Source organism: Anopheles arabiensis, chromosome X, assembly GCF_016920715.1.
Source record: "Anopheles arabiensis isolate DONGOLA chromosome X, AaraD3, whole genome shotgun sequence".
Classification (NCBI taxonomy): Eukaryota; Metazoa; Arthropoda; class Insecta; order Diptera; family Culicidae; genus Anopheles; species Anopheles arabiensis.
Window position 1 is genome coordinate 9,340,269 of NC_053519.1, and position 19,589 is coordinate 9,359,857.

Sequence of the window (19,589 nt, forward strand, 5' to 3'; positions counted from 1 at the left end):
GCACTGTCGAACGCGCTACGCATCACTCAGCCAACGTTCCGATATCTGATTACGCTCCGGTTCGCACGATAGAGCGGGAAGCGCGCGGTAGATGTGTCGGACGGTTGGCTTCTTCTGGAGACAAACTGTCACCAGCCAAACCCTACGGAGAAAAAGACACACGCACACACACACACACACACACCGAGAGAAGCGTCAAAATGTCGAGATGTCCACGCTCGCCAATGTCGTGAACTCTCCGGACAGACATTGACTTCGACAGACAGCTGCCCGGCACTCCGCCCGCCCGTCACCCACTTTTCTGCGCACACACCATTATCTTCCACGTCATTTGCGGCGGTCAGCCGTGCGTGCCAAGGCGGGCGAGCTCCCAACTACCCTCGCTCGCTCGCTCGCTTTGTTTTATTTTTGCTCGGTGCCGGGCCGGTGCCTTTTGCTCGCCCACTCCCCGGGGCGGATAATTAGCGTAAGTGCGCCGAGCGCTCCATCTCCCTTCATTATCATTCATTTGCCCCCCCCCCCCCTATTCCTCGGGGAGGGTGGAGGCCGTGGCAGTGGCACCGTTGCGGACCTTTCGCCTTCCGCCGTCGGCCGTCGGAATTTGTTTTCCCGTGCCGAAAAATGTCGCTTCAGTCGGGCAGGCAGGAAGCAGGACCACGCAAATGGGGGGGCTTATATCGCATCGTTCATCCCTTTCGCAAAGTGATGGATCTTTGTCGTCCGGGTTGCGGCGATGGGCACTCGCATTGCGTCCGGTCGATCAATTACAAACTCGGACTGCTTTGTGTGCTCGCTGTCTCGTCTCGCACACGGACGACACGGTGAGTCCGCACATCGGTGGAGTCAAAATGTTCTTCGGCTATTGATTTCAAAAACCTGTCGGAAGATAGATTTTGGGTTGCCGCGCTTCCGTATGCACGTTCGGATGACTCGAGCATGTGCGATAAATCTTTGGGGCGAGCCGCTGGTGAGGTCCAATGGTTTTTCCACCACCAACGAGTTGTCAAATTGAAGATTACAGCTGATGTATTTCGTGAATTTTATGCGTCGAGGACGCTTGTGAACGTGATGTTGCGATGGTAGCTATTTGAAAAGTTTACTTGATACGTCGTCCCTATTACAAGTTCCTAATACTTCTGCACCTTGGAGGACGTACCTCGTGCATGCGATTTGCTTACGTCTATCCCAGAACGCAGATCTCATGGATGGAACGAACGTTTTGCACCATTCAACATTTGATTAGGTAGAGTTTAGCCAATCAACTGAGGGACTAGCCAAGTCATACATACAGCCTAACATACAGCCCATCAATGTATTACAACTGTAGTGCTTCCAACACTCGCGTTCAAATTCTCCAAAATGTATCTGCAAGATCGACATGCATCACTCAATAATCCATTTTACAACACAAATGAAATTAAAATGATTGAAACAGATGCATTCCATGTTCTCTACGAACCATCTTTCTTCATTTTTCCTTCCACTTTTTTGTTGTCATGTAGCTCAATGTAAACCATCTCGTCGTGTAGCTTCTGCTGCGATTGAAGACAACAACCCTCAATTTGCCAAATAGCTTTCACTCGTCCTTGTACGATCGGTACGATACAACAGTTTCACCCATTTTCCCATCCACCGAAGCGCAACGTACATTGGCCACGCATTACTTTCGCTCGTCAGTTTACGTTTACGCCTTTTTATCGGTAGCAGCAAACATTGCACAACAACAACAAAAACGCAATCCAATGGGTGCACTTCATCTTAATCAGCTTCGTGCAATCGGTAAGAACATTGCACCCCGTGTTTCGGCTCGGCCCCGGGACTCTTACGGCGGTGGAGAGTGCTGCCGAAGCGATTCGTTTCCCTTGTCTTCAGCAATGTTGGACACTCCTGTTTAATTAAATGCAGAAGATTAAGAAGAACATTTGTTTGTTTCTCCCCCGAGGTGTGAAAGACACACGCTCGACGCATTGGATATTAGATTGCCACCGACGCGACTTCCAGTCCAGGGTGACTGCGCCGGGATGAAAATAGAACCAGAATAAAGTCGCGCTTCATTAGCTGCTGCCCAGAAGTTGTGCGTACGCTCACACCTCTTCAAAGGGCTCGAAATGCAAACATCCCAAACCTAACCGATTCATTTACCCAAGGGCTACACACAGCATAGTGTTTGCATTACTTGTGGAATCATCAAAGCAATCATATCGATTTCCAGCCAACCAAGTTGTGTCGCCAACCCGCCAATCTTGAGCACTTGGAAAAACCACAACATTGTTGTTTGGGCGAATGTTTAACACCGCCAACCCCTTACAGATGTGCCTCAAGTGGTGAACCAATGTGCCAATGAAGGTGTGAACACGTCACACATTACAGTTACACACCCTCTCGACAACCTCGTTGCTTAATCTAACGTGTTAAGTTACTGTATCGCAGCAGCTGTGTGGGAAGCAGCAACAGTCAGCAGGAAACAGCAATGGGGCAGTAAATTCGGTCCGCCAAATTACTTGTTAAAAAGAAACACCGAGAGCATCGCCAGTAGGCGCGCATCCACCTGCAAGCGGTAAATGTGTCAATACAGTACGCATGGCGCAGAGTTTGACGCACCTCATCCGCCTGTAATTTCGACTGCCCGCGCGGTGCACATGTGCATCCCATTGCGCGAGTGCATCGGTGTCGCTCCCCTTGTTCGCACCAAGAACAAAGTGGCATTTTAATGGCTCTCCAGCGTGTGTTCCGGAGTTCGGATCGGATTGTTGTGGGGTTCTCGCCTTTTCTCGCCCGTGGAATTTACAGTGCGCCAGTGCCATCCCTCCCCCAAACATGCCATTACTTGCATGCAGTTCAAAACACGCATTGCTCCGTGAGCCATCGAAACCATCTGGAAACCGACCGATGCCGGAAGATTATTTCCCAGCTCTGTGTGTGTGTGTGTGTGTGTGTGAAGCACCAGAAAGTCAAATTGTCATGTTGTTGGCAACGCCGAAAATCGATGACTGGTGGAAGGTAGTAAAAATTTAGATAGGACAACATTGTCTAGCCATTTCAAGATTGGGCGGGGTGGCGAAATAAAAGCCCACAGCATCTCCATCTCAAAAGCGGGGAGTTGCGAGCGCCATCATTATCCATAAACATAACGAAACAGCGTGGATCGGGAGGCAAATTGCTAAAAAATAGCCTCCCTGCCCCGTTTAGTACGCAAATACGAGCCGGGCTATAAAAGCCAACACCACCGCCATATGTGCTGTGCGGTTATGTAAACTCGGACTCGGCAAAGCTCGGAAGCTATCAAAAAAAACATAGCCCAATTTCAGGCGCGATCATACACGAGCGCGTGCAAAGCCCAACTTGCGAGCCTGGACCCACACCCCGTCATCAAAGGTCCCGCTTATGGTCGACCGAGGGCCGCGTCCAAAAATCCACTTCCGAAAAGATACGCGACGGAACGCGCACACGCACGCATAAATTTTGGATAACGGGCAACCGCTGCCGCCACCCTCCACCCCTCTCCCAACGTAGGGACGTAATCTGGTGCGCAATATAAAATAAAAACAAAACAAAAAATACAGGAAACTCCGCGGCACGCCTGACTTATGGAGTTCGCGGCGCAGGCCCTATTAAAGTTCCCCCTCCCCGGGGCTGTGGAAGTGGTGCGGTTAGAATCGATTGAGCAAATGCAGAGAAGGGGAGGGAGGGTGTAGTCTGCTATTTGAGGATAAATGTCCATCCATCCATTCGGGTCACGGAATGTCATCGATCGCGATGTCGTGGCGTGGTAGGGGCGCGAACAGGCTGATAAATGTATGAGCGATAAGCATGCGTGTCACCTCTGTGCGGCAGTGTAGTAAGACTCGCTGTCATCTCCAATTGGAATGCATTTTGAACTAATTTTTAAAAACATTTTCTGAGTTCGGAAGAGTCAATGAGATTTCTCTTCACATCTGATTACAACCCTTGTTTTGCTCGATTAGCTCTAAATTATAGCTCACTTAATGAACCACAGCAGACGTAAGCTGCAAACGAGCAGTTCATCAATCAAAGCCTCTCTCCATAGCTTCAATCCAATTCGGAACGGATGAATCCCCTAACAGGATGAAAAATTGACAAGAGCATAATGGGTCCACTTTAAATGTAGGTATGATTGCTATTCATTCAAGATTGTAAGAAAACGCATGACTGTAACAATTTGTTAGAACGAGCAAGGGGTGGATTCTCCAAGACCTAGGGACACGTTTACAGATACACGCTTTATATATTAAACACCAATAAGACAGGAATAAGAGGAAAGACTATAAATTAAACAACAGCACTACAGCAGGCCCACATTGATTGATGGATTGAAAGTCCCAAATGGATAAATCAAACAATGGCAGCTTTGAAACGTTATTGGATGATTTGATTGCCCAGATTGTATCATAAACCAATATTGCTTATGATATAGAGATAGTCACTCATACTTAAATGCAATTGAGAAATAGTTAGAAGAACACACATAAGGGTGACGCACATGATTCCTGATAAAGTACAAAACAACTTGAATATATTGGTTAACATGTTTGGTGTTTAGCAAACGAGTTCTCCAGAGCGAGGGCGCTCATGGCTCACATATTGGCAGCATTTTCCAGAAATGTGGCATAATTAGGCTTCATCTATTCTTGCAATGGATATGTCTCGTCGTCAAGTTGAATATTGCTAGCTATATCGGGTCTAGTTTGCAACTAAACTATCCGGCTGTAAATTGCAGTTTCGAGGTGTTCATAGAAATGTGTAAAGAACGATATGTTCTCCAGACTCCGGTAGATTCAAGCCTGTGGTTCTCGACATCACAGTTCTCGCGGGAAACAAACTTGAAGGATCAACATAAAAATAACCGATAACTCAATGAAACAACATGCATATAGCAAAGAGCACTCGACTCTACTCGAATCGCGTAAAAGCTGCGCTTAAATGCTAGTATTGCATCAACAATCCCAAGAGGAAGTATTGGACCACAATCTTAGAGCTAAAATCAGAATCTGGTCTAGACCTCAACAACTAAACTTTTGAGAAAAAGTGGCATATCCCTTGCTTGTGAATTTTGAACGGAGAAGCATCGAAATGTATCAACGATAAAATGATTGCAGTGAACGTTTCAAGTACTCTGCATCAGCAAAGCACATGTACTACTGTGTCAAACAGGTTACTTCAATAATTTTGGGGTAGCAAACAACCCTGAGAAGGAACATTGTTTTCAATATTATTAGCAACCACAACAGCTTAATGCAATTGTTACCTGTTAAGGACATCTACTAAATGGGTAGGAGATATACTCTGAAGATGAAAATGCTATGTAGCATGGCACGACATTTAGGAGTTCCTAATAGAGGAAGTCTTCAAACTGGAAGGCTACAAAAAAAGCACTGTTACGAGCGTTTATATATAACGTTCACATATATGTTCAAAGTTCCTCAGAATAGAGAATTATTGGCATGTGCTCTGCCAAGACGATTTTGGTAAAATTATGGCCCGCACCTCGAAAAGGCTGCTCATTCCTGCACAGTTTATTGCTATTGACTGATCAATGTATTTGAGTCACCATTTAATTATTGATGTAAACCCATGAAAGAATTATTCATCTACTTTTCATCATCTACATCTACTAGCATACAATCATAACATGAGACCATCGCTCAAACATCAACACAACAATTCAACCAAGTGATGGTAAACAAAAGTAGGTACTGCTAATTAAATGTAGAGCCAGGCCCCACGGCACACGAAAAGATTAAAGAATAGTACGCAAAACTAAAACGGATATCATTAAACATTAAACACGCACACAATCAAATTAAATAAAAAAAAAACAAATAAAAAGGTGTGATAGGCAATTGGAAAAGCAATCAAACAAAATTAACTGCCCGATAAACCGAAACTAATAACCCTTTTGCTCCCTTTGCGGCACACAGCAAACGGGACGGATAGCCACCACGCCACAACTAAATCAAACTCCCCGGACGGCCATTTCGATAGTGGTGATGATGTTTTTTTTATTTCTTTTCTTTCTTTTTTTTTGTCAGGTGAAATGGCCCCATTTCAGCCGATTGGGTCACCATCCACACCTTTTGACACCTACTTGTCGGCGTCGACCTGTGTACGTGTTGTAGCCCGGGCAACTTCCCCCTCGGTGCTCGAGCAATCGCAAACCATCACCATCACCCATCATTACGCGTCCCTCTGGTGGCGGTATCCACCACTCCGCTGCTGTCTTCGCCCGCCAGCGCTCTAGAATTGTTTCTTTTTGTGACGGTTTTGCGAGAAACCCGAATCTTTTCGCTGTAACTCCCTGCCCAAACTCCTCCCGGCAGTCAGTCCTTTATTGTTATTATTTTCCATTTTCCGCGCCGCGCCGGGGCGGCGGCTTCCTTTTTGGCTCGGGAGTTTGTCCTCTTTTTTCGTTGCGCGTAGATGCGCACTTTCACAAATAATCGTTAATTTTTAATGCATCATCTCGTGCCAAAACGAGCGGCATTACGCACGTCACACCTTCAGGCAGGCATTGGCTTTAACGCACTGCTCGTTTTGCAAACACCGGGCGACACCGGGCGGTGCGTTTCGGGTTCTTTAATTCCTTGCCTGCTTTGTGTAGAGAGTACCAGCACGAAACGGCGGACCGGTGAAATGCGCACACCTTTACGAGCTTATCATTACGGTGTACACGGTTGATCGGGGCAAGATTCACCGAGCAGTACAGATTGTGTAGAAAGAAGCGGAAAGGGCTCGTAGCTGCGAGCTTTAAAGTATGCAAGACCCGTTGTATGCGCTGTATTACACATTACACACAGCGGGCAGGCTCAATGTAATAATGGTTCCAGTTGCAGCTGCTCATATGTTAGCATCCGTGACCATGTTCTGGCCCTTTAGCTTGTTGCTGATTTATTTGCTCCAGCAGGGGCAAGACACAAACACGAAACAGCTGGCAGCAATGCAGCGAAAGTAATAACTTTGCTCTCTGCTTTCACCGTAACACCGTTCGATAGCGATTGCAACATGTGTAAATTCGTGCAGCCGAACATTGCATGGCAGAAGATGAGAAAAAACAAATCTACTCCCACATGCCCTTTCCACGTCAAACATGTCCTGCTGCATTAATGTCCATGTCCACCTTGGGGGAGGGAGGCTACCAACACATGCCTTTCGAAGGATGCTCGTACGACTAGTGGAGCTGAGTGAAAGTGGCAACTAGTGGATGGACTCTCGCTTGTTGATGCAAGCGCATTGCCGCAACGAAACAATAACACAGCCCTCGGACTTCGTAGAGCATCGCGCGCTTAAAGAACAAAATCCAACCGCGGGAACGAAAAACAACGCAAATGAAAACTTTGCAAATGCTACGCATCATTGCACCAACGAGATTGGAGCAATGGCGAAGAAACTAACCCTTCTTTTTCCACGTGCACCGGTACACGGTTGGCAAGGGGTGCCGGGCGTGTGGCGCATTAACGCACACACACACACACACTGTACGTACGTACGTGACTGGGCTGCAGTGGAGCAGTTGCCGGCGAGTTTTTAGATGTAAAGACTGGGCCGCAACGGTACGATGGCTGCAGCTGTGGGGGAAGGGGACGTCATGCACGAGCAAGACCGAAAGCGAAAAGAGCGGTTTACTTTTCGCAAAGAGCATTAGTGGTTCCTAAAGCAGCATCGAACACACATCACATCGTCGGGAGAGCGAGTTGACATAAGCTGTTCGAGTTTCTTTCTCCTATTTTTTTCGGGCACCATCGCTAGCCTCTGAACTTCTGACAATGTGCTGACAGTGCTGAGAATTTAGAGGCAAAACAGCCATCAAAAGCATTATGGATGGAATTACGAACGGCTGCGCGAACGGATGCACAGTTGGAAGGAAGCAATTAATGCTCTTTTAGAGCCTGTTCTTGATACTTCAGACTTTCTAAGCCGATTGGTGCGCGAAATTCTAATCCCATTAGGTGAGACATATTGCAGAGTTATCACGAACCGTTCTCCAATAGTTTTTAGCACGTTCAGCACTGAACATCTCGCACCGCTTCACTCAAAATCGCAGATGCTCTCTACCTAATCTTCAGGGTACAAACATCAATATCCAAGAGGAATCAATCTTACTACCTTCTGTTTTTTTACGTCCTCTCGCAAACTTACGTTGTACTCCCGTGAGTTCCTACCAATTTTAAAACCAAAATTTTTTTTGTGGATCCTCCAAACTGTCACCATTTAGTCGCTAATGCGCCGCATTAAACGACGGTCGAACTTATCGCGCCATCCAAAGTGGCCGTCAAAATATGTATATCCACCAAGCCCGTAAAGGCGAGATAGAGAGAGAGTCCCGAGTTCAGAGTAACGGTGATAATGGGCAGCATTGCGTACCAATGAAAACAAAAAAGGTCTAACAATCCCATCGCTTGGAGGTCTACCGAACTCAACGCGGAAAGTCTGGGCAAATGCTCACCGACGGCTAATGGATGCAGGATTCGTTTTTTGTTCGGGATGAGGTTTGTTTGTGGGAAAAACTGACTCCCTACGGCGAACGCAGTGAGGTTGCTTAACTCGATGCGGATCGATTTGATCCCATTTTGCTCATTTGCGTGATGCATATTGTACCGCAGCAAAGCACATTAGCGTCAGTAAGCGGTAGGCCGGGTCTGCGGCTGTCAGGCTAGAGCATTGCAAAGCGATGCCGTTTTCCTACGTCTGGATCGCAATAGAGCTGCAGCATCTCGATCTTAAACTCTGGTCATAGGTCGTACAGATAAATAGCGCCAAGCAATCGCTACTTCGGTTTTCCCAAGATGCCATGCACTTTCTAGCCATGCCACTCACGGATCAACCGCCATAAATCTTCCAGGTTTGAGTGTTTTCAGCATCTGGGGAGGGGGGGGGGAGGAGGAATTTTATAGCATCATATGTGACATAACTGCAGGATCGTCAATGCTATTCCGCCCCTTTTGTAAAGAATTGGAAAGAATCATTGGGAAAGTTTGAATCCTCCCGATCGAGGGTTTACGACGCTCGATTGAAACTTAACGAAAACTGATAACTAGTTAGGCAACAGCAGATTGGCTATGTAAACCCTGGGCAACAGTGTACTCCACTATCACGGGGGAACATGAGTTGGACATAAAATTGTTCCACCAATGGGGACGTTACATCAGCTCAACATCGCAGCTCTCACGCTTCTCACCATCGTAAACTGCCAACCGTACATCAAACTATTAGCCCGACGAATAGTTTATATCACTCAGTACCCAGCTTGGTTACTTGGTTTTGGATGGTTTGAGACTGAATGCGTTTGGTGCAGCACAAGTTTTATTTTTCCTTCATAAAATCAACCAGTTCCTTCGAATCTTCTTCCAAGCGGTGCCGTCTTAGTTTGACAACTTTTCGGAAATGCAATTCCCACGAAAAAAGAAAACCCCCGTAGCATCGTGTTCGTAGAACGGTCCCACCCTTCCTGCACGAATAAACGACACCCAAGAGCACACACACACACACACAACTCACGTACCGTAACCGTTCGCCCTTCGGAACGGAGCAGACAAAGCTGGCCGACCTTTTCCTCCGGCATCCGTCTTGGCAGAGCAGTGGGGAGCAGCAGCAGCAGCAGCAACGACAACGCCAACCAAAACGAAATAGACGTTTTATGTCGATCGCTCCCGGGACGGCAAACGGTACTACGGCCCGGCCACGCGGACGGGTGAACCCCGCGGGGGCTGATTGACAAAAATAAATCCACTTGCACCGCAATTAGCCTCGCGCCACTGTGAACACGCTGACAAGTCTGTCAAGATCGATCTCGGGCTTACCCCTCCCCCCCCCCGCCCTTCATACCACTCTGCCGCATGCACTGGAGCAAATCACACACACACACACACACACACACACACACACACAAACACATGTCCCTTCATGCCTGCAGGAAGAAGCAGCCTGGCGATGATGGGGGACCCCGGGAATGTGGCGCAAATGCATTCGCCGAAAACGGCACCGTGACCCCTTAATGATGTCGTCCGTCCCCTACACTCCCGGGTCCACCCCACCCAGGCAAAACCCCGGCCCCACAAACATGCCTCAAACAAAACCAAGGGGCACAACAAAAAAACGGGAGGACTAAAACGGCGCACAAAGAACCCGCCCTTGTGCATGTGGTGCGTCTTCTGCCGGTGGAACGTTGGGTGTATGTGTGTGTGTGTGTGTTGTTTTGTCCCCGAACTTCTCCGCTGTTTGCTCGTCATCATTCGCTCGCTTCGCTTTCCACGGTGGAGGAATTTTCTTTCATCTGTCGCAAGCAAAACACAAAGTGCGGGCGCGATTCTTCGTCGCGTGTTTCCTTTCTCGAGCGCAAAAAAAAAAAAACAAAAACAAAAACAAAAAACCCGGGGAAAATCCTGCCTGACAGCTTAACCCATTGCCCCAGGCTTCTGTTATACGTCGCCGCGCGTGTGTGTGTCGGTATGTGAATGTTTTCCCGACATTGAATCAACAGCGCTGCAGCCCACGGGATTTCCGGGCGATGGATTTGGAGCAGGTGACGGCAGTGGGTCGGAACCCGATCGAATGAAGGGGGGAGGGGGGGGGGGAATGGGAATGGACAGTGATCGAACCGGTGCCCCGCGGCGTATATTATTACAGCAAACATATTTTTGCGGAATCGTTGCAATCGTTGCTTTCTCCTTGCAGTTGAAGGTCGCACGGACTTGCAATATTTACGCCGTCGCTTGGGAATATGGAGCTTCAGTTCAGTTCAGCGTGCGGAAGGGGGTGTTCTTGTGTTCCTGCTGAGTTCAATCATCCAATATCGCTGGAGCAAACGGTGTTCGTAGCATCTTTTCTACAATTCTGTTACTATCCTAGCTGGTTATTCAGGAATATCTCTTCTTTTCCTGAACTCAGTATGAGTCAGCACTCCTGGATGCCTGCAGAAGGAAGTACATACTGTACAAGCAGTAACTGCTTGCATGTTTTGCTATTGTCCAAGAGAGCTCAGTATTTTCTTCCTAATAAATGAAACATTCATACACATTCTGAGAATTTAAAGAGAGCAATGTTCTCCAAAAAACACAAATTGTAATTCAATCCTAGGATCCATACGTAAAATGTGTTGGAGTCTTTGTGAATTCAGAGCCTCCTGATATTTAGCACCAGATGTCACAATATCTTTGTGTTGGAGCTGTGTTGGAACATCTGGTACATCAGGTCCATCGCAGGTACATCATTACATTTCCTGCAGTTTGGAACAATAATCATCATCATTTCCTTATTTCATTAGTATATCCAAACGAATCTCCTTACGTTGTAGTTTTATGATCGAGTTTATGAGTTCTTGGAGTTGGAGTCTTAAGTCCTGATATCTTCGTGATTGGAGTCATTGCAAGACAAAAATCCCCAACATTGAGAAGTTGTCTCAAAATCTTTTCAAACATTGGACATTTGATTGGAGTTGTTGGAGGACTAACCTGCATATAGCTGACACCCTGTCCACCAATATCCACCACAGGGACAACTCTTTTTTTTTTGTTTTAGTCCCAACCCCCTTTTAAAACAACTTCAGCAAGCAATCCTTTGAACATCACTGTTTGTTTTTAGGGCTGCCGAAAATCTGTTTTGAGCTGTTGGATCCTGCGCCGGATTGGCGGTACTTTCAGCGCGTCCTTTCAAACCTTCCAAATAACTTCCCCCATTTTGAAGCCCCTTAAAACTTCCCCGGCAGCGCCGAAAACAAATCGTACCCATTAAAGAAGCCTCCCAGCAGCCTGCGAGGGAAGACCCGAGAAAAAGGGAACTTCCGAATAATCCTTTACAATCATTTAGTACAGTTTACTCCCGCCCGTGTTTGTGCCCTCCCTCCACTCCGTGGGCGGCAGCGTGAGAGTACTTCGTCGCATTTTTTTTTTTGGTTGCCTTCTTTGCTAGCTGCCTGCTTTAAACGTCTTCCCTTTTGCTGCCATTTTTCGTGGCTACGTGTCGATTTTCCCAGCACCATTTCCCTTTCGGTCTACTAATCCGGGACGCATCGGGGGATTATCGCCCCCCCCCCGGCGACGGCGGAGGAAATGGGGGAAACCCTCCGCACTCCGCATTTATTTATTTACTCTCAGCTGCAACCGGGTTGGGGGGGGGGAGGAGTTCAGCCGCGAGTTTTGTTTGATGGTTCACGATGATCGTCACGGATGCACAAGCTGTGTGTGTGTGTGTGTTTGCCCTTGCACCCTCCGTGTGTAAAAAAGTTGTTTCCCGTTCACGCTGTTTGTTGTTTCTTCTCGTCCGTCTGGTTCCATGGTTTGCGCCTCTTGCAACGTTTATTGGGCGCTCTTCCCGTGGGTTCATTTTTACTCGCCAACGTGTTCAGTTGCTGCAAGAGTATAGCAGGGACCGAGGATGGGGTGGATAGAAGAACAGTAACGAAAGAGAAAAAAAAACGGAAGCAAACTCGAGAAAATTAACTACGCGCTGGCCTTTTTTCTTTCTTCAAACTTTTGCTTTAATTTTTTTTTGCTGGAAATAACAAACACACACACAAAACTCCTGCAACTGATGAAGCCATACCGATCCTTCCTGTCTCTTTGCCTAATTCGCCCTCAGTCCGAGCACCCGAGACGAAGCGGAAGGAAAACGGGGCGAAGATCTTGGAACAAAAAAAAACACACACACATAGCTCCTCCGCCGCCGCGCAGAGATCCTAGCGGACGGCGCGTTCCAGGAGGGCAATTAAAACCGTATGGCGTTGGGTCGCGCGCCTCCGTGAAACGTGAAACCCTATCGGCGGTGCCCAACTGGTGCCCATATGGTATGGGGTCTGCGCCGCACAGGAAGCCGGAAATTGCGGCGTGCAGCCGAAGGGAAGGAACAGAGCAGAAAAAAACACGCAAAACCGGTAGAACTGAGACACGAATAATAAAACCCAAATTAACCAACGCAACAAATTGGCCGGCAGCACACTGAGGTCCCCCTGAGATTATCTGCCTCTCCTTCCCTCCGCTCCCTGATTCGATGTCACTAATCAAATAAAATCGAACGGCAAAGACATTCGCGCGAGCTAATGCCACGCCTAATGCTAATCGGATTTCGGCGGCATTCAGCTGCAAAATGGTCAGCCCCCGGCCGCTCTTGCCCTCGTGCCCTCGTGAATTAGACACGATGCGATGCGTAATTGATGCGGCTTAAATCACCTTCCTCCACCTCCACACTAACACACACTAATCAATTGCACAAATCTCGCCCAAAACCGTTGACCTGCTCGATTGCCTGCCGAGCGCAATATGTAGGCTCTAATCTGGCAAAGGAAAACTGGATTAGCAGAGCGTGCTGGGGGAGGTCACGACCTGCTGATATGGCGCCAGCGGTGTGTGTGTGTGTGTGTGTGTGTGGGCGAAAACTGTCCGATCGTTTGTAATTGAGCGAGGTCAATCTTGGTCTGGTTCAAGCAGGAGTCGTTTACACCACACCAGCAGTCGGCAAACTGATGTGGTCCAAATTTTGTAAATTATACATGAGAGCTTAGCAAAATCCAGGAGTATCCAAATGACCAAAGATTTGTAATTTCTATAATTAAAAGTAAGTGTAAAAATAGTAGGATAACTCGATCTCAGTTGCTCCTGAAAGCACACAGCAAGCACGATGGTCGTGCCTATGGAGCGTGGCTTAATATCCCAGCATGTAGCGACTTCATAATATACAAGAAGACGAACGATATCAAAAATTCATTACCTTGAACCTTGGAGATTTGCGGAAAAGCTAGTATTTGCTTTCAACAGGATTCAGCGCAACCACATAAGGCTTCAACCAGTCAGGAATTAGGCGCAAGAAGAATTGGCCTTATTTCCTAAGCTATCTGAATAATGAGAACTCCTAAAAAAAATCCCCAGTAATAATGTTGTCCGTCTCTCCATATTCACGATAATCAAAGTTGGAAGAATACGACGGTACGAAATGTAATGCTTAAAGAAATTCAGGATTTTGTTTCCCATTCAGAAAGAACGGGTTCAGTTATTCAGGAATGCTCATACAAATAGTTTCTTCCCGCTTCTCCAAAATCAGTCAAATCCATTCGCAAGCCAGAGTAAACGTTGCTGCGGGACCTTGCCGACCGCTGGTTTACACCGAGGCGTCACCATTGCATGCACGGAGACTAATTGAACGAGAATCGACATTTGTACCTGAGCAGAAGAATGAGCTAATTATTGAGCGACAACTGTATACCTCATACCTCGACCTCATTTTTCCCCAATTACAATAAGAAGAAACAAAATAGCAGACAAGGCGAGACACACTACCACACTACTCTGCCACTTACCTTTTGCACTGTTTGCTGGCTGATGGCGAACGGCCCGCACGGCAACGGAACAGCAGCAAAACAAAACAAAAGCACGATTGTCCGAGTCCGTTGCTCGGGTGGGGGCAATGGTATCGTTTTCGTTATTGAGCAGGTAGATCGAGCTTGGCAGAGAGGACGCGCACTATTTTCGGCAGGTTGTCGAGGCACTATTTTTGGCGCGGGCTTTAGAGCTTTTGGTTTACACTATTTTACACTTTGCATACATTCGCGCACACACACACACACACATACACACTCGCACACTGGTGGAGTGGAGAGCCACCAATGCCTGGTAGCACTCTGCCTGCCTCGGCACGCACTGCGGTCAGTTCAGTCGGTGCGGCGGCCAAACAATCCTTCGGCACGTACCGGCCGCTCTCGCCGTGCTGCAGGAAACATCGAAAGAGAACGCTAAAGACACCCAGCCAGCCATTCGGCAAGCAGGGGATGGTCCCGGGAAGGGTTGATAGAAGTGTTGATTGATAAGGCTGGCTTGAAACGAAGCGTTTTGTGGTTAGTGCGACGAGCCGAGACACCCGAGACACCCAAAAAGGGGAAAAAAGGACCCTGCTTTACCGCGGCCCACAACAAAAAACCGAACGAAAGAAAGCATCTCCTAAACTCAGCCTCAAGCGAGATAAGCGGCACGTCAACGTTGTTGGGCCGGAAAGGTGGAAGATCCACTTGACAACCGCGTACTCGCGAGCGCATTGCTGAAACCTACTGGTGAACTCCAAAAACCTAAAGACTCAAGTACAACAGTGGCGGAACGGGCGGGCTAGAATTTTCTGTGAAACAATAGCATGCCAGTGAAAAGTGGGAAGCAACAGAAGAGAGAAGAAAAAACACGAGACACCTGCACAAGGATCCTGATCTCGGACAAGAGGAAAGTGAAACGAAAGAAGTAAAAATTGGAGGCACGCCCTTTCCCAACGGGCTGGAACGGGTCGGAAGTCCCCACTCCTGTGGTGAGTGCCATCGACCGGTAATCGAATTCGTTTCACTGTCACTTTGGCCACGGTTCGAAGCCCAAGGTCTGTGTCCTGAGCTTTTTTCCCGAGTGTGTGTGTGTGTGGCTGCTCCCGTGGCCCAAAAGGGAAAAGTTTCCGATCAGCTCCGAGCGGATGGACAGGACATAGATAGAGGGAAAAATTATCTCCAAACTACTGCTCGAAGCAGTTCTACCAGATCCGAAGCATGGCCCAAGTACCCGGTCGTAGTTACCTGACTCTACTGCCTTGCCGCTTGCCCGTGATTATAGGTGACTAAATCGTTCGCGGAACAGTAAAGTTCGCTAGGACCTCTAAGGTACTCGCAAATGACACCAACGAAGGAGAGTGGAAAAAAAACCCGGCGCGTCAAGAATTTCGATCCAATCGATTCTTCACTATTCACCATCGAACGCTACCACACACACACACACAATCAGGACCTACTCTAAAGGAGGCGTTCGATAAAGCTCAACTACCCATCCGACCACCGATTCGCGGAATGTGCTTTAAAGCTCGTACGAGCACAAACTGCTGGACAACGAGGATGAGGCGTTTTTTTTTTTGTTGGGTTTTGATCCTCCGTTCCATTCTTCCCGCATTCGCTCTACATTCGGCTGGCTTTTAATCTCCAAAGGCGCACTTCCAATTTGGAATCCTGTACCACGCCACGTTTTTTTGGAGAGAGAGAGGTAGGGGAGGATGGGACTGCTGCTAAAAGGAGTCTTTGGCAGGAGGATGCCCTTGTACGTCCAGGCACGTCCATCGGTACCCGGTAAAACCGGTGTCTCATTGTTATACCTCCTTATCTTGCAACATGAAAGCCTTCATTGACTGCCGTTTGCTGGGCGAAACTACCGACGAAAGGTACCGGCCGGAGTCGACCAGCAACAGCACAGAGCAGCAAAAAACACCAAGGGCAATGGAGGATCTACTACGGGCCGCCGAGCAACAGGGAGGATCCGTTTTTATTACGTCCGAAAGCCCCAACACGCCCCAACGGGATAACACAATAAGGATAATAACGTCCTTAGACTGTCGGAATCGGTTTTAGTTCTTCTTTTTTTTCTGCGGCACGATGCTACAGGTCCGGTGCCTTCCTGTGCTAACGGCTAACGGTGTTCTGAATAGGGGTACGGATGTACCAAAGGGAGTTTCCACAATAGCAAGGAACTCTCTGCCCTCTATTATCTACTTCAGGCGTTCACACAAACTCGTACACACACACACACTCGTACGACGCACTCGTACACTATTACCAGTAATTAGATTGCGAATTGAAACCGGATGATGGTCAGCCTGATTGACTGTGTAAGGTCCCTTTGGACGGGTGGTGGGATGTTCCAGGCTGTTCGGTATACCGGACGACCACCCCTTTCCAGGTCAGCTGAGAACGAGTCCTCTGCTGCAAAACTCGGGGCAGTCCTTTTTGGAGTAATCGGAGCTCCCTCCTCACTCCGAAAAACGTAATCGTGGGTCTACTTTTTCGTCAATGGTGGAGTTCCTGCAATATCTCTGGGAAGGCTCTGAGCAGGGACCCTATCCGTTTGTTTAAAGTGAGTGTGAATTCGCTCGCCAAATGCATACACCAGCAAATAACTGTTTCTTCTCTTCATCTACCAACCCCCCCTCTCCCTCTTCTCCTGCACACATACACACTCGGAGAACCTAAAAACAAAACCAAAATTACCCCAATCACACACTCGGCACCTTTCCGGCGGGGACACTCAGCAGCTTCCGTTTTTTTTTTTTTCTTCTTTGCGCTACGACGAGAATAGGTACTACGACACTACGACGCGTTTCGCGTGCAACGTTTCGACACGTTCGACCGGAAAAACGAACCTTTACACACTCGCACGCACGCACGCACGCACAAACGCACACACCACTCTCGGGAAGCGCGGGTGTGTATCGAGCCGCACCGGACGGAAGCTTACGGAATACTAGCGCTACTGGCGTGCGACTGCTTCGCCGAGCCAGCTCGAATCCCGCGCGCCGTACCCGTTCCGCCGCTGCTCTGCTGCTGTGTGGTGTGTTCGGGTTTTCTCACCGCGAGCGAGCGAGCGAGCGCCGCGCGTGAGCTGTGAGAAGCGACGGACGGTGACGGATGAGCGCAGGCGGTGAGCGACAGCACGCAAGGGTGTGCTTTACTCGACGAACGCACCGGATACGGCGTACGTACGCACACGCGGTGTGTTATTGGAACACACAAGGGTCGCGCACAGGGTAAAACCGGTATAACTCCCTGAGGGCGCTGAGGATGGGTGCGTGAGCACTGGAGGCCCCTTTTCGGCGACCAATATTACGCGAGGGACACCACACTGCATCCCTTCTCATCAACCAAGTGGGACGGTGAGATGTATGTGTGTTTTTTTGTTTCTCTCCTATCCATATTTTGGTACCTTTTATCGAAAAGGAAGAAATACACTATTGAAATTGAGTTTGTAGGGGCTGTTTAATGTTCACAAAAGTGTTAACACATTCGCGCAAAGAGACGCATGGGTTCACGCGCGCAATCGAGAATTGAACTCGTAACAACCAAGGTGCTACGCCTCCAACTACTATGCACGGCTATTTGCATCGGAAGGATCTGATAATTTGGCATTAAAATATAAATACCAGTCGTATTGCGTAACGCCTTTGCCGTCCACCTATATATTCTATTCCACCTACATCTATTCCACCTATATATAACATCTGCTTATTGCTTAGTAGTAGAATTATTTATTTATTTATTTATTTATTTATATATTTTTTATTTATTTTTTTATTTTTATTAATTTTATTTTTATTTTTTTTTGTTTTTTTAATTTATTCATTTATTTATTTATTTATTTTCCAACATATGTATCTAGCACTCTTGAGGCTGTGACAAATTAAGTACTTAGAAGTTGTCCTAAATTATTCCCCTAACATCTCCCTTGATCCAGTGTCGCCAAAATAGAAGATTAATAAAATGTTTTCTTTAAATGCGTTGGTCATTAAATTAATATCAAAGTGATGGGACCATGTATTGAATTGCCTTGTCATAGCTAGTAACAGTTCGTTGTATCCATATAAGGTACGCCTGTTCTCGCCGACAAGTAAATTCTCGCCGACAAGTAAAGTAAAAGTCGACAAGTAAAGAGCGAAGAGGTATCGATGTGCGCGTAGATATTGATCTTCTCTAGTAAATAAGGGACGTCTAATTCGTTTTTTTATATATTTTGGCTACAAATACACATTGGTTAACCTTAAAACGGTGCTTGAGCGTCTGTAAGCCAAACAGAAGTCAATTGTTACTACAAACAATTGTTTATTTTTTATTCATTTTTGAATTTTAATATTCATGTTTCAACAAAACTTGTTTATTAAGTTCGGGTAGTTTAGGACTTTGCTTTCTACAACAGTGAATTTACACTAATTGAGCGAGTAGCTATGGAAAAGAATCTTTTGTCTTTTCCTGTACATTTGATAGGGTATCTTCGCCATACCGGATATTTTAATTAGAAAGTAGTTAGTTACTTTCTTGTAAATCTCTCATTATTATGTTTTTTTTGTAAATTTTATGATAGTTTGTAGTTCTAGAATCTCTGTTCATCCCTTACTATGAACTTATACTTAAATTAATTTTCCCGTTGCTTGTTTATATTCTTTTTTCCCACTTTCTGTTCCTTTGCAGGTCGACTTTCTTTCGATGTGCTTATTTCCTATTTGGTATTTTCCCAGTGTTCAGTTTTTATACTTCTCTAATTCGCGTCATGTTTCTGATATGGATCTGTGCCATCCTTACTTTGCTTTACTTTTAGAACAGGGGCCTCCAAACTTTTCAGCTCGCGGGCCGCATTGCTTCACAAATAACTATGTTGAGGGCCATTTGACGCTACCTTTAAATGATGAGTGAACGTTTAAATCTCTTTTTTACAACAAAATACTAACGATACTTGTACAGTTTCGTGTTACTAAAGCATGATTTTTGTCTAAAAAAAGGAAAAATACAATGATGTCATGAAAGTATTCCAATTGGACCAATCAATATGTAAACAAAACTAAGGTCTCAAACCTTGAAATTAGAGTGTTGCTCTGAACCTCTGAACTTTTCACAACTTTCACACTACGGCTCACACACTCTCTAAAGAAACGCCGTAAAGCGATATGCTAATACAGTAATTTTATCCCTTAATCCCGGCTAGACAGCATCACGTACCGAGCATTGACATTAAAAAAAATCCCACACTCACACACACACACACACACAAAACCATCGCCAGCCCTTGCCCCATGTGCGCCAGATAAAC

At 46.9% G+C, this 19,589-nt stretch overlaps 1 protein-coding gene across 8 annotated transcripts in view; it reads right to left on the minus strand.

Annotated features, from left to right (window-relative positions):
- The window catches only part of LOC120905856 (chaoptin), a 112,094-nt gene extending 94,856 nt beyond the window's left edge, over nt 1-17,238 (minus strand). For 4 of the 8 annotated variants that reach the window (XM_040317093.1, XM_040317087.1, XM_040317086.1 and 1 more), the window contains exons 1-2: nt 17,003-17,238; nt 14,303-14,709 (exon numbers count right to left, since the gene is read on the minus strand). The gene's annotated coding sequence lies outside the window, so the exon portion shown is untranslated. Of the gene's footprint in view, nt 1-14,302; nt 14,816-17,002 lie in introns of all 8 variants that reach the window. The other 4 variants (XM_040317091.1, XM_040317090.1, XM_040317089.1 and 1 more) reach the window with 4 other exon arrangements.
- Between the last annotated feature and the right edge of the window lie 2,351 nt (nt 17,239-19,589).